Consider the following 13,485-nt stretch of genomic DNA (forward strand, 5'->3'; position numbering starts at 1 on the left):
CCTGAGGTCAGGAGTTCGAGACCAGCCTGGCCAATATGGCGAAACCTCGTCTCTATTAAAAATACAAAAATTAGCCAGGCATGGTGGCACGCACACCTGTAGTCCCAGCTACTCAGGAGACTTAGGCAGGAGAACCACTTGAACCCGGGAGGTGCAGGTTGCAGTGAGCCGAGATCGTGCCATTGCACGCCAGCCTGGGCAACAAAAGCAAAAAAAAAAAAAAAAAAAATTGTGGCCAGTACAATAACTTCATTATAATACATTTGCATTTTTCCATCCAGAGATTATAGTTTTTCTTCTATGGAATTAGTATAATCAAACACTAAAGCAACAAAAATGCAAAAACAAAGACAAAATTAAACGCAAAGAAATTTAAAGCTATCTTTTAATTCACCACTCCCAAAGTCCTCACTGAAAGATAAGCCCAAAATACCAATAACATTACTAACAAAGACAAAACCATTGCTTAAATTGTACAGACTGAATGAAAAATCCTAGGTCCATATTATATAAACAATTTGCAGATTTGCAGATGAGCCCCTAAAGTGATGTTTGACAAGGATGTCTATTAATTCAAAATGAAACAGTGAATGATACTTGTCTGAATATAAACAGATAGAGGGCTGGCGGAGGCTGTAGAAGCCAAAAAGACAACTGAAGTACTGACAACCAGTGACCATCTAGATTTCTGGCAAGGATTTAGCTCAATATCAAGTAAGAAAGAGGGAAAAGCTAATATGTAGATAACAAGCTTCTTATTTTCTTGGTAGATAAGGGTATTTTGTGTATGCATACGTTTTCACACTTCAGTAATATGATGCATATTACCACAGGAAAAGTCTAACCGTTATGCTACATTTTCACATAACACTAATTCAGGGCCTGCCATGTTACCTTTATGGGAAAATACATACACTCAATTTGTTTTTAATTGGTAGGTTCAAAAGGTATGGTTCCTTTCATAGAAATAATTTATTAAGTCAACATATATCCTGGTAAGCAAAGAAGGAACTGGGTTATAGAGGAGTGGCCTGGCAGAAAAAAGCCAGATGGTTTGGTTTGGTTTCGTTTCGGGGTGGTGAGGTGGCACACACATAATTCTGGTGGCATATAGGGTGTACACTGGGAAGCAAAAATACAGGTATCCTGTAACTGGAAAAACTAGGTATATTACGTCGGGGATAAAGACAGTTAAGCTCCTCCTTTCCTGGTATACTATAATTTAAACAAACCTAATAAAGCGACACACAGTTTTCTTCCCATAGAAATAAAACATTTTCTTATTTACTAAGTTGTCCTAATTCCCTTTCTAGGTGACTCATACGAGTTTCAAGCATCTATTCTCTAGATTTCATATCAATTTCAAACATCGATTCTCTAGATTTCATAAGCAGGAAAATTTGAAAAGGGGAAAGAAATATAGGAAGCAAAATAAAACCATCTAGAAGAGCAGTAAAAGACCTTCCTATCAAAGTCGAATTATAACAAGAATGTACAAAATTAAATCAAGAAGTACATGCAAATAAAAGCAATTTTCTTTTGTTTGGTAGGAAAATACATTCCACTCCCTTGATACTTTTTCTTTTAGTTTAATTTGCTTTTTAATTCAAAGCAACTGTAAGACTCTCACATAATACTGTGTTTTATTGAATGCCAGCTAGAAATGGGAGGGAGACAGAAACAGGGAGGGAGAACAAGAGACATGCATTCATTCATTCATTCATTCATTCATTCAATGACTAGATTCCAGGCATTGGGAATTCAAATATGAACAGGACAGAGTACTGGCACCTCTTGAAGATCACAAACTGTACTTCGGCCAGGCACAGTGGCTGATGCCTGTAACCCAAGCACTTTGGGAAGCTGAGGCAGACAGATCATGAGGTCGGGAGTTCGAGACCAGCCTGACCAACATGGCGAAACCCCGTCTCTCCTAAAAATACAAAAAATTAGCTGGGCATGGTGGCATGCGCCTGTAGTCCCAGCTACTCGGGAGGCTGAGGCAGGAGAATTGCTAAAAAAAAAAAAAAAAAAAAAAAAAAAAAAAAAAAAAAAAAAAAAAACCAGCCCTGAGCAACACAGCAAGACTCTGTCTCAAAAAAAAAAAAAAAAAAACAGATTTTGAAAACGGAAAATAAAACCTGCAGATCTATGAAGATCAAATGGGAAGTTAAAAAAAGCTATACTGATTGTTGAGACCTGGCAAATTGTTTCAATTTCATCAGCCTAACTTCTATGAACTCTCAGAAATCATGGCTTCGGTGGCTGGCAAGATGGCCAAATAGGAACAGCTCTGGTCTGCAGCTCCCAACAAGATCAACAAAGAAGGTGAATGATTTCTGCATTTCCAACTGAGGTACCCGGCTCATCTCAGTGGGCCTGGTTAAACAGTGGGTGCAGCCCACACAGGGCGAGCCAAAGCAGGGTGGGGCATCGCCTCACCCGGGAAGTGCAAGGGGTCGGGAACTCTCTCCCCTAGCCAAGGGAAGCCGTGAAGGACTGTGCAGTGAGGAACAGTGCATTCTGGCCCAGATACTAAGCTTTTCCCATGGTCTTCACAACCCACAGACCAGGAGACTTCCTCTGTGCCTACACCACCAGGGTCCTGGGTTTCAAGCACAAAACTGGGTGGCCATTTGGGCAGACACTGAGCTAGCTGCAGGAGTTTTCTTTCAAACCCCAGTAGTGCCTGGAACACCAGCGAGACAGAACCATCCACTCCCCTGGAAAGGGGGCTGAAGCCACAGAGCCAAGTGGTCTAGCACAGCAGATCCCACCCCCACGGAGCCCAGCAAGCTAAGATCCACCGGCTTGACATTCTCGCTGCCAGCACAGCAGTCTGAAGTCGACCTGGGACGCTGGAGCTCAGCGGGGGGAGGGGCGTCTGCAATTACTGAGGCTTGAGTAGGCTGTTTTCCCCTCACAGTGTAAACAAAGCTACTGGGAAGTTCAAACTGAGCAGAGCCCACTGCAGCGTTGCAAAGGTGGTGTAGCCTGACTGCCTCTCTAAATTCCTCCTCTCTGGGCAGGGCATCTCTGAAAGAAAGGTAGCAGCCCCAGTCAGGGGCTTATAAATAAAACTCCCAACTCCCTAGGACACAGCACCTTGGGGAAGAGGCGGCTGTGGGCACAGCTTCAGCAGACTTAAACGTTCCTGCCTGCCAGCTCTGAAGGGAGCAGCGGATCTCTCAGCACAGCGCTCAAGCTCTACTAAGAGAGAGACTGCCTCCTAAAGTGGGTCCCTGACCCCTGTGCCTCCTGACTGAGAGACACTTCCCAGCAGGGGTCGACAGACACATCACACTGGAGAGCTCTGGCTGGCATCTGGCGGGTGCCCCTCTAGGAGGAAGCTTCCAGAAGAAGGAAAAGACAGCAATCTTTGCAGTTCTGCAGCCTCCGCTGGAGCTACCCAGGCAAACAGGGTCTGGAGTGGACCTCCAGCAAACTCCAGCAGACCTGCAGCAGAGGGGCCTGACTATTAGAAGGAAAACTAACAAACAGAAAGGAATAGAGTCAACACCAACAAATAGAACGTGCACACAAAAACCCCATCCGAACGTCAAAGACTAAAGGTAGATAAATCCGCGAAGATGAGAAAAAAACAGCACAAAAAGGCTGAAAATTCCAAAAACCAGAATGCCTCCTCTCCTCCAAAGGATCAACTCCTCAACAACAAGGGAACAAAACTGGACAAAGAATGAGTTTGAGGAATTGACAGAAGTAGGCTTCAGAAGGTGGGTAATAAGAAATTCCTCCAAGCTAAAGGAGCATGTTCTAACCCAATGCAAGGAAGCTAAGAACCTTGAAAAAAGGTTAGAGAACTGCTAACTAGAATAACTAGTTATGAGAAGAACATAAATGACCTGATGGAGCTGAAAAACACAGCATGAGAACTTCCTGAAGCATACACAAGTATCAATAGCCGAATCGATCAAGCAGAAGAAAGGATATCAGAGACTGAAGATCAATTTAATGAAACAAAACGTGAAGACAAGATTAGAGAAAAAAGAATGAAAAGGAACAAACAAAGCTTCCAAGAAATATGGGACTATGTGAAAAGACCAAATCTACGTCTGATTGGTGTACCTGAAAGTGACGAGGAGAATGGAACCAAGTTGGAAAACACTCTTCAGGGTATTATCCAGGAAAACTTCTCCAATCTAGCAAGACAGGCCAACATTCAAAATTCAGGAAATACAGGGACCACCACAAAGATACTCCTCGAGAAGAGCAACCCCAAGACACATAATCATCAGATTCACCAAGGTTGAAACGAAGAAAAAAACGTTAAGAGCAGCCAGAGAGAAAGGTCGGGTTACCCACAAAGGGAAGCCCATCAGACTAACAGCGGATCTTTCAGCAGAAACCTTACAAGCCAGAAGAGAGTAGGGGCTAAAAATAAACATTCTTAAAGAAAAGAATTTTCAACCCAGAATTTCATATCCAGCCAAACTAAGCTTCACAAGCGAAGGAGAAATAAAATCCTTTACAGATAAGCAAATGCTGAGAGATTCTGTCACTACCAGGCCTGCCTTACAAGAGCTCCTGAAGGAAGCACTAAATATGGAAAGGAAAGACTGGTACCAGATACTGCAAAACCTACCAAATTGTAAAGACCGTCGACACTATGAAGAAACTGCATCAACTAACAGGCAAGATAACCAGCTAGCATCATAATGACAGGATCAAATTCACACATAACAATATTAACCTTACATATAAATGGGCCAAATGCCCCTAAATTAAAAGACATAGACTAGGAAATTGGATAGGGTCAAGACCTATCAGTGTGCTATATTCAGGAGACCCATCTCACGCGCAAAGACACACATAGGCTCAAAATAAAGGGATGGAGGAAGATTTACCAAGCAAATGGAAAGCAAAAAAAGCAGAGGTTGCAATCCTAGTCTCTGATAAAATAGACATTAAAACAACAAAGATCAAAAAAGACAAAGAGGGGCATTACATAATGGTAAAGGGATCAATGTAACAAGAAGAGCTAACTATCCTAAATATACATGCACCCAATACAGGAGCACCCAGATTCATAAAGCAAGTTCTTAGAGACCTACAAAGAGACTTAGGCTGCCACACAACAATAGTGGGAGACTTTAACACCCCACTGTCAATATTAGACAGATCAACGACACAGAAAATTAACAAGGATATTCAGGACTTGAACTCAGCTCTGGACCAAGTGGACCTAATAGACATCTACAGAACTCTCCACCTCAAATCAACAGAATATACATTCTTCTCAGCACCACATCACACTTATTCTAAAATTGAGCACATAATTGGACGTAAAAGACTCCTCAGGAAATGCAAAATAATGGAAATCATAACAAACAGTCTCTCGGACCACAGTGCAATCAAATTAGAACTCAGGGTTAAGAAAAACCACACAACTACATGGAAACTGAACAACTTGCTCCTGAATGACTACTGGGTAAATAACGCAATTCGGACAAATAAACAAGTTATTTGAAACCAATGAGAACAAAGACAAAACATACCAGAATCTATGGGATGCAGCTAAGGCAGTGTTTAGAGAGAAATTTATAGCACTAAATGCCCACAGGAGAAAGCGGAAAAGATCTAAAATCGACATCCTAACATCACAATTAAAAGAAGTAGAGAAGCAAGAGCAAACAAATTCAAAAGCTAGCAGAAGACAAGAAATAACTAAGATCAGAGCAGAACTGAAGGAGATAGAGACACAAAAAACAAGTACATATATATATACTTGCCTGTGAGCAACTGAATTTTTAAGTTTGAATAGGCAAAGCGCAGTGGCTCACGCCTGTAATCCCAGAACTTTGGGAGGCTGAGACGGGCGGATCACGAGGTCAGGAGTTTGAGACCAGCCTGACCAACATGGTGAAACCCCTTCTCTACTAAAAAAAAATACAAAGATTAGCCGAGCATGGTGGGCGCACGCCTGTAATCCCAGCTACTGAGGAGGCTGAGGCAGGAGAATCGTGTGAACCTAGGAGGCAGAGGTTATGGTGAGCTGAGATTGCACCACTGCATGCCAGCCTGGGTGACAGAGCTAGGCTCCATCTCAAAAAAAAAAAGAAAAAGTTTGAATGAAACTAGCCACAATTATGCCTATATAGGCCATTAGCTGAATGGCCCAAAACAAGTTCCAAAATTGCCCTATAAAGCCACAGTAGCTGATCAGTCTGCAAAACAGTACAGGACACACAAAAAATATATAGGTTTATAGGTTTATTAGGAGGAAGGTTTTTGGAGTCATGGAATAAATGGAAAAGTTGTAGATATAACTAGATAATTTTTTATTACTAATGACCTATTTTTCGTATCCCTGCCCCTTGAACATTTCAAACACTACTCAGGATTATGTCTCAGAAGAGAGAGGAAAAAAACACAAGATTTTTGAAAAGACTGGAACCTGAAACTGTGTGAATTAAAACACTATTTTCAACTTCCTCCTTCTTCTCATTCTTACTACAATTTATTTAGTACTCACTATGTGCCACGTACAGACTAAAACCTTTGCATTTATTTCTTAAAACTACTCTATGAAAAATCTTGGGCTTTAAGCTACATAACCAAGACAGATTTTCAATTTTGAAAACAAATAAGTGGAATGAAGCAGAATCAGACTCCCCCTCCTGTAATAGCTGATAAAAAAAAACAAAAAGTAGTAAACATCAGCCTCAAAGTTCTAAAGCATTTGGTTTATAAACTACAGTTTTGGAACTACTGGTCTAAGGCACATTCTCCTCCTTGCAATCCAAATTTTTATTATGAAAAATTTCAAATTACATAAAAACTGAAAGGATAGTATACTAAACACCTATATATACCTACCTGCTAAATTTAACAATTAACATTTTGCCCTTTTTTGGCAGACCAAAAAAATTTGCAGGCATGACACGTTTCTCAAAATAATTCAGGATGTCTCCTAAGAACAAGGACATGCCTCCATATTAACACAAGATCACTATCTCACCTATTTCCTAATGCCATCTAATACCCAGTCTGGGGTATATTCTGCCTGCCTAATTTCAGGTTTTACTAAGCTTTATTTGTAAATCAATTTAGAGCACTTTGGCTTTTACCAAGGGCCAACGTATGAAATAGCCACATAAACAGTCTTTCTAGACAAATTAGTTACAATGGCAGAGTAAAACATAAACACAGAATCTCTCTCCCCCATTCCTAACACAATAAATAAAATATATTTTATTTATATTTATAAGAATTGCTTGAACCCGGAAGGCGGAGGTTGCAGTGAACTGAGATTGCACCACTGCACTCTAGCCTGGCCACAGAGCAAGACTCTGTCTGAAAAAAAAAAAAAAAAAAAAAAAAAAAAAGGAACTTAATGGCTGGGCGCGGTGGCTCATGCCTGTAATCCCAGCATTTTGGGAGGCCGAGGTGGGCAGATCACCTGAGGTCAGGAGTTCCAGACCAGCCTGGCAAACATGGAGAAACCTCGTCTGTACTAAAAGTACAAAAATTAGCTCGGTGTGGTGGCGGACACCTGTAATCCCAGCTACTGAGGAGGCGGAGGCAGGAGAATAGCTTGAACCCAGGAAGCAGAGGCTGCAGTGAGCAGAGATCGTGCCACTGCACTCCAGCCTGGGCAACAAGAGCGAGACTCCGTCTAAAAAAAAAAAGAGAGAGAGAGAGAGAGAGGAACTTATGCTATTTACTTCTAGGAGGGAAAAAAGACAAACAAGATTCTGTGACTGGCTGGGTATGGCATTTGACACCTGTAATCTCAGCACTTTGGGAGGCCAAGGCAGGTGAATCACTCGAGGCCAGGAGTTCTAGACCAGCCTAGCCAACATGGCGAAACCCCGTCTCTACTAAAAATATAAAAAATTAGCCGGGCATGGTGGCACGTGCCTGTATTCACAGCTACTCAGGAGGCTGAGGCATGAGAATTGCTTGAACCCAGAAGGCGGAGGTTGCAGTAAGCCAAGGTCACTCCACTGCACTCCAGCCTAAGTGACAGAGCAAAACTCTGTCTCAAAAAAACAAAAGGTGGGGAGCCGGGCATGGTGGCTCACGCCTGTAATTCCAGCACTTTGGGAGGCCGAGGTGGGTAGATCATCTAAGGTCAGGAGTTCAAAACTAGCCTGGCCAACAAGGTGAAATCTCATCTCTACTAAAAATAGAAAAATTAGCTGGGTGTGGTGGCGCATGCTTATAGTCCCAGTTACTAGAGAGGCTGAGGCAGGAGAACTGCTTGAACCCAGGGGGCGGAGGCTGCAGTGAGCCAAGATCATGCCATTGCACTCCAGCCTGGGTGACAAAAGCAAAATTCCACCTCAAAAAAAAGGGCATGGGGCAATATAAGCAGAGATATGGAAATTTTAAGAAAAAAATCAAAAAGAAATCTTACAGATCAAAAACACTGTAACAGAATGAAGAATGCCTTTGATGGGCTTATTGGGAGATAACGCGGCTAAGGAAAAAATTCTGAGCTTAAGGATATCTCCATAGATGCCTGCAAAACTGAAAAGCAAAGAGAAAAATGTCTGATAAAAGGCAGAACAGAATATCCAAGAACCGTAGGACTAAAAAACTATAACATATGCATAATGGAAATAGCAGAAGAAAGGAAGGAAGAGAAGAAATATTTGAAGCAATGATGACAGAATTTCCCCAAACTAGTATCAGGCACCAAACCACAGATTCAGGAAACTCAGAAAACACCAAGTAAGACAGATGCAAAAAGTAAATAAATAAATAAATAATAAAACAAAATAAACTACACTTGGGCATATCATGTTATAACTACAGAAAATCAAAGAAAAAGAAAAAATCCTAAAAGACGCTGGGTGTGGGGGAGAACACCTTGCTTATAGAGAAACAAGGATAAGAATTAAAAACATTTCTCCTCAGAAACTATGCAAGCAGAGTGGAGTGAAAGATTTAAAGTGTTAAGATAAAAAAAAAAATTTAAAAAAAAAAAACCTAGAATTCTGGACCCTGTGAAATTATACTTTAAATGTAAAGGAGAAATAAAGACTTTCTCAGACAAAAACTGAGGGAATTTGTTGCCAGTAGCCCTGCCTTGCAAGAAATACTAAGTAAGTTCTTTAGGGAGAAAGAAAATAATATAGGTCAGAAACTTGGATATACATAAACAAAAAAAGAAACACTGAAGTAAGATTAAGTGAAGGTGAAATGTTTATTTTTCTTATGCTTAACTAATATAACAAAACTAACAGTTTGTTCAAAATAATAATAGCAACAATGTATTTGATTACATATGCATATGCATGCGTGTGTGTGTGTGTGTGTGTGTGTGTGTGTATGTGTGCATAAGCAAATGAATGACTTCAGTGATGCAAGGGTCAGGAGGAAAGAATTAGGATTATGCTGTTATTGTAAGGTACTCACACTACCCATGAAGCAAAATAGTGTGTTTGAAAGTGGACTTGGATCAATTGTAAATGTACATTGCAAACTGTGGGGTAATCACTAAAAAACTTAACCAAAAATGGGCCAGAAAGGGCAGGAAAAGAGTGGAAAACAAAAACAGGAACAAAAAACAGGGGCAAAAACTAAAAAAGAATAAGAAAAATGGTAGATATTAATATTAATCCAAACATATCAATTACTTTGAACACTGATCATCTAAATGCACCAATTAAAATACATAGACTGTCAGAGTAGATCAAAAACCTAGGTCCACACAAAAACTTGTACAAAGGTGCTTACAGCAGCTTTATTCTTGATTGCCAAAACTTGGAAGCAACCAACATGTCGTTCAGTAAGTGAATGGATAAACTGTGATACATGCAGACAATGAAATATTATTCAGTGCTAAAAAGAAATGAGCTATCAAGCCATGAAAAGACATAGAGGAAACCTAAATGTGTATAATTTTACTAAGTGAAAGAAAACAATCTGAAAAGGCTACATACTGTATGATTCCAACTATATGCCTTTCTGGAAAAGGCAAAACCATGCAGACAATGAAAAGCTCAGTGGTTGCCAGGGGTTGTGGGGAGAGAGGGATAAATGAGCAGAGCACAGAGGATTTTTCAGGGCAGTGATAATATTCTATACATTTGACGAGATCCCTAGTATGTACAACACAAAGCAAACCCTGATGTAAACTATGGACTTTGGGTGATGTGTCAATGTGGATTCATCCCTGTAACAAATGTACCACTCTGGTGAGAGATGTTGATTACCAGGGAGGCTATGCACATATGGGAACAGGGGCTATATAGCAAATCTTTGTGCCTTCCTCTGGATTTTGCTGTGAACCTAAAACTGCTCTAAAAAATAAAGTCTAAAAAATGTATAGGTGCTATCAAAAACATTTGAGTATGTCAGGTGAGCATGTTAGTGCTCTATAATTACAGAAAATGTTATTATAGCAAAATGTGTCCTTTTATATGAAACAATTCTAGAACCACCACACTCCTCCACTGCTTAAGCCTAGAACAAGAATCCTCAAGGTTTGGTCTTTGGGCTGGGAGCATCAACATCACAGGAGAACTTATTAGAAATGCAAATTCTAAGGTCTCATCTCAAGACCTACTGAATCAAAAACTCCAAGGATGGGGCCCAACAATCTATTTTAACAAGTACTCGGCCGGGCGCAGTGGCTCACACCTGTAATCCCAGCACTTTGGGAGGCCAAGGCGGGCAGATCACAAGGTCAAGAGATCAAGACCATTCTGGCCAACATGGTGAAACCCCATCTCTACTAAAAGTACAAAAATTAGCTGGGCATGGTGGCACATGCCTGTAGTCCCAGCTACTTGGCAGGCTGAGGCAGGAGAATCGCTTGAGCCTGGGAGGCGGAAGTTGCAGCAAGCCATGGTTGCGCCACTGCACTCCAGCCTGGCAACAGAGGGAGACTCCGTCTCAAAAAAAAAAAAAAAAACAAGCCCTCTGGGTGATTACGACGCATGCTGAAGTTTGAGAATCACTGTACTAGGAGTTAGTCCTATATACTACATACCTCAAATTTAAGAAACATATATACACATAATCAGAGAAATAAATTACAAATAACTATAGGGCTGGAAGATAATTCTGTTAAGTGATATCTGGTATAAGTATATAAGCATCTTTTTAAAAATATACATAATTTGTATATAAAAGCAACCCTAAGCTTATAAATGAGATTTGTTAAAGAAGTGTAATTGTAAATACATTATTTGGAACGAAGGTCATATTCACCCTTTAGAAGCAATCTTAAAAATCCTGCTTGAATTCCAAGCTAGACAACAAAAGCCTTTTAAACACAGAACAAATGATTTGTCACAGCAAAATCTTTTATGGGTAAAAACAGATCAAAATTCTAACTCAGATAACTGTAAAGATTCACTTTTCCATCACAAACCTAGTAATGAGAAAATGTAGATTTCTTCTTACACTGGTCTCTATAGTCAAAATTAACATTTTTCTCTTCCCTTCTCTGCAAGAATAGACTGGAGTTAAATGCAGGAACCTGGTACAACTAGGGCAGAACCGGTATACAGGATGAATGCAATGGAGAAGGCAAGAGGGGAAGTGTGACAGCTCTACCAAGTGTGTATCTTGGTAATAATATTGTATATGGTTATGTACAGGACTTCCATGAGTTGAAGGTTTGGTCTCCTGCTCACAAGGTTGATATTTGTAACCAAAGAATTTCAGAACAAGAGATCTGAACATTAAGATTTTCAAGTTAAAAGAGCAGCATTAGGTAGGTGAAAGCATGAGTAGAAACAGTCTGTTTATATAGTCTCAAAGTGTTTTATCTTCCCACAAGACATATATTAATAACAAAGGGAAAAATAGTAACTGTATAGTGGAGAAACCTGGCAGAGATCACCTTAAACAAATGATAAAGTTAACATCACCAGCAATGGAACAAAGTGACTTCACGTGCACCTGATATGATGCACTGGAAAAAATACAGCCCTTTTGTTTCTTGAGCAGGCACTAGCTAACATGAATCATCCTTTTCAGACAATAAAAATCAAGAGTGAAACGTTATTTTACTTCCTTTCTAAATTTCTTTAAATTTTTTACTGGTACAAATATTTGTACATATTTGTGGGGTACATGTGATAATTTGTTACAAGCAATCCCATTACTGGGTATTTATCCAAAGGAAAAGTAATCAATATATCAAAAGAATACCTGCACTCTCATGTTTATTGCAACACTATTCACAATAGCAAAGCTATGGAATCAACCTGTTAAGTGCCCATCAATTGATGAATGAATAAAGAAAATGTGGTATACTACACAATGGAATACTATTCAGCCATAAAAAAAGAATGAAATAATATCATTTGCAGCAATGTGGATGGAACTAAAGGTCTTTATGTTAAGTGAAATAAGCCAGGCACAGAAAGACAAATATCATACGTTCTCACTCATGTGAAAGCTCAAAAAGTGGTCTCATGGCCGGGCACGGTGGCTCACGCCTATAATTCCAGCATTTTGGCAGGCAGAGAAGGGCAGATCACCTGGGTCAGGAGTTCGAGACCAGCATGGCAAACATGGTGAAACCCCATCTTTACTAAAAATACAAAAATTAGTTGGGCGTGGTGGCGGGCACCTGTAATCCCAGCTGCTCGGGAGGCTGAAGCAGGAGAATTGCTTGAACCCGGGAGGCGGAGGTTGCAGTGAGCCGAGATCGCGCCATTGCACTTCGGCCTGGGCGACAAGAGCGAAATTCCATCTCAAAAACAAAACAAAACAAAACAAACAAAAAAACCCCAAAAAACCAAAAAAGTGGTCTCATGGAGGGAGAGGATAGAATGACAGATAACAGAGGCTGGGGGTGGGGGGGAATAAACAGAGGTTGATTAATAGGTACAAATATGCAGTTAGATCAATGGAATGAATTCCAATGTTCAATAGCAGAGTAGGGTGACTACAGTTAACAACAATGTATTATATATTTCAAAATAGCCAGAACAGAGGACTTAGAATGTTCCCAACATTTAGAAATTATATAATTCCATTTCATATGAATATTATATAATAAACAATATATAGTAATAATTACTTAACAGATTTCTTTAGAGTACCTTTACATAATGTAAATTTGTGAGCATTAAAGACAACCTACCTAGGCAACATAGGGAGACTCTGTCTCTACAAATATTTAAAAAATTAGCCAGGCATGGCGCATGCACCTGTGGTCCCAGCTACTTGGGCTGCTGAGGCGGGGAAGATCCCTTCAGCCTGAGAGATCAAGGCTGCAGTGAGCCATGGTGGTGCCACTTACACTCCAGCCTTCATGACAGAGTGCAATCCTATCTCAAAAACAAACAAAAAAAAATCTACCAGCTAAGTATAAAAAGCCAAGTCAAATATTTCAGATGTCAAGAAATTAATATACAATAGCCATTAGTATTTCTATACAGTTGCTGTTGTCTAAAATTCAAATTAGATATAATCGCCAAACACTGAAGACACCCTGCATTTGTGCTTTTTAACAATGTCTAGATGGTTTTTATAGTTGTCATGTTTCACAACTTT

At 40.1% G+C, this 13,485-nt stretch overlaps 1 protein-coding gene across 6 annotated transcripts in view; it reads right to left on the minus strand.

The window, feature by feature from the left end:
* Positions 1–13,485, minus strand: part of THOC2 (THO complex subunit 2) — a 110,268-nt gene that overhangs the window by 45,747 nt on the left and 51,036 nt on the right. The gene's annotated exons all lie outside the window — the stretch shown is intronic.

This window comes from Hylobates moloch, unplaced genomic scaffold (assembly GCF_009828535.3).
Source record: "Hylobates moloch isolate HMO894 unplaced genomic scaffold, HMol_V3 SCAFFOLD_7, whole genome shotgun sequence".
Classification (NCBI taxonomy): Eukaryota; Metazoa; Chordata; class Mammalia; order Primates; family Hylobatidae; genus Hylobates; species Hylobates moloch.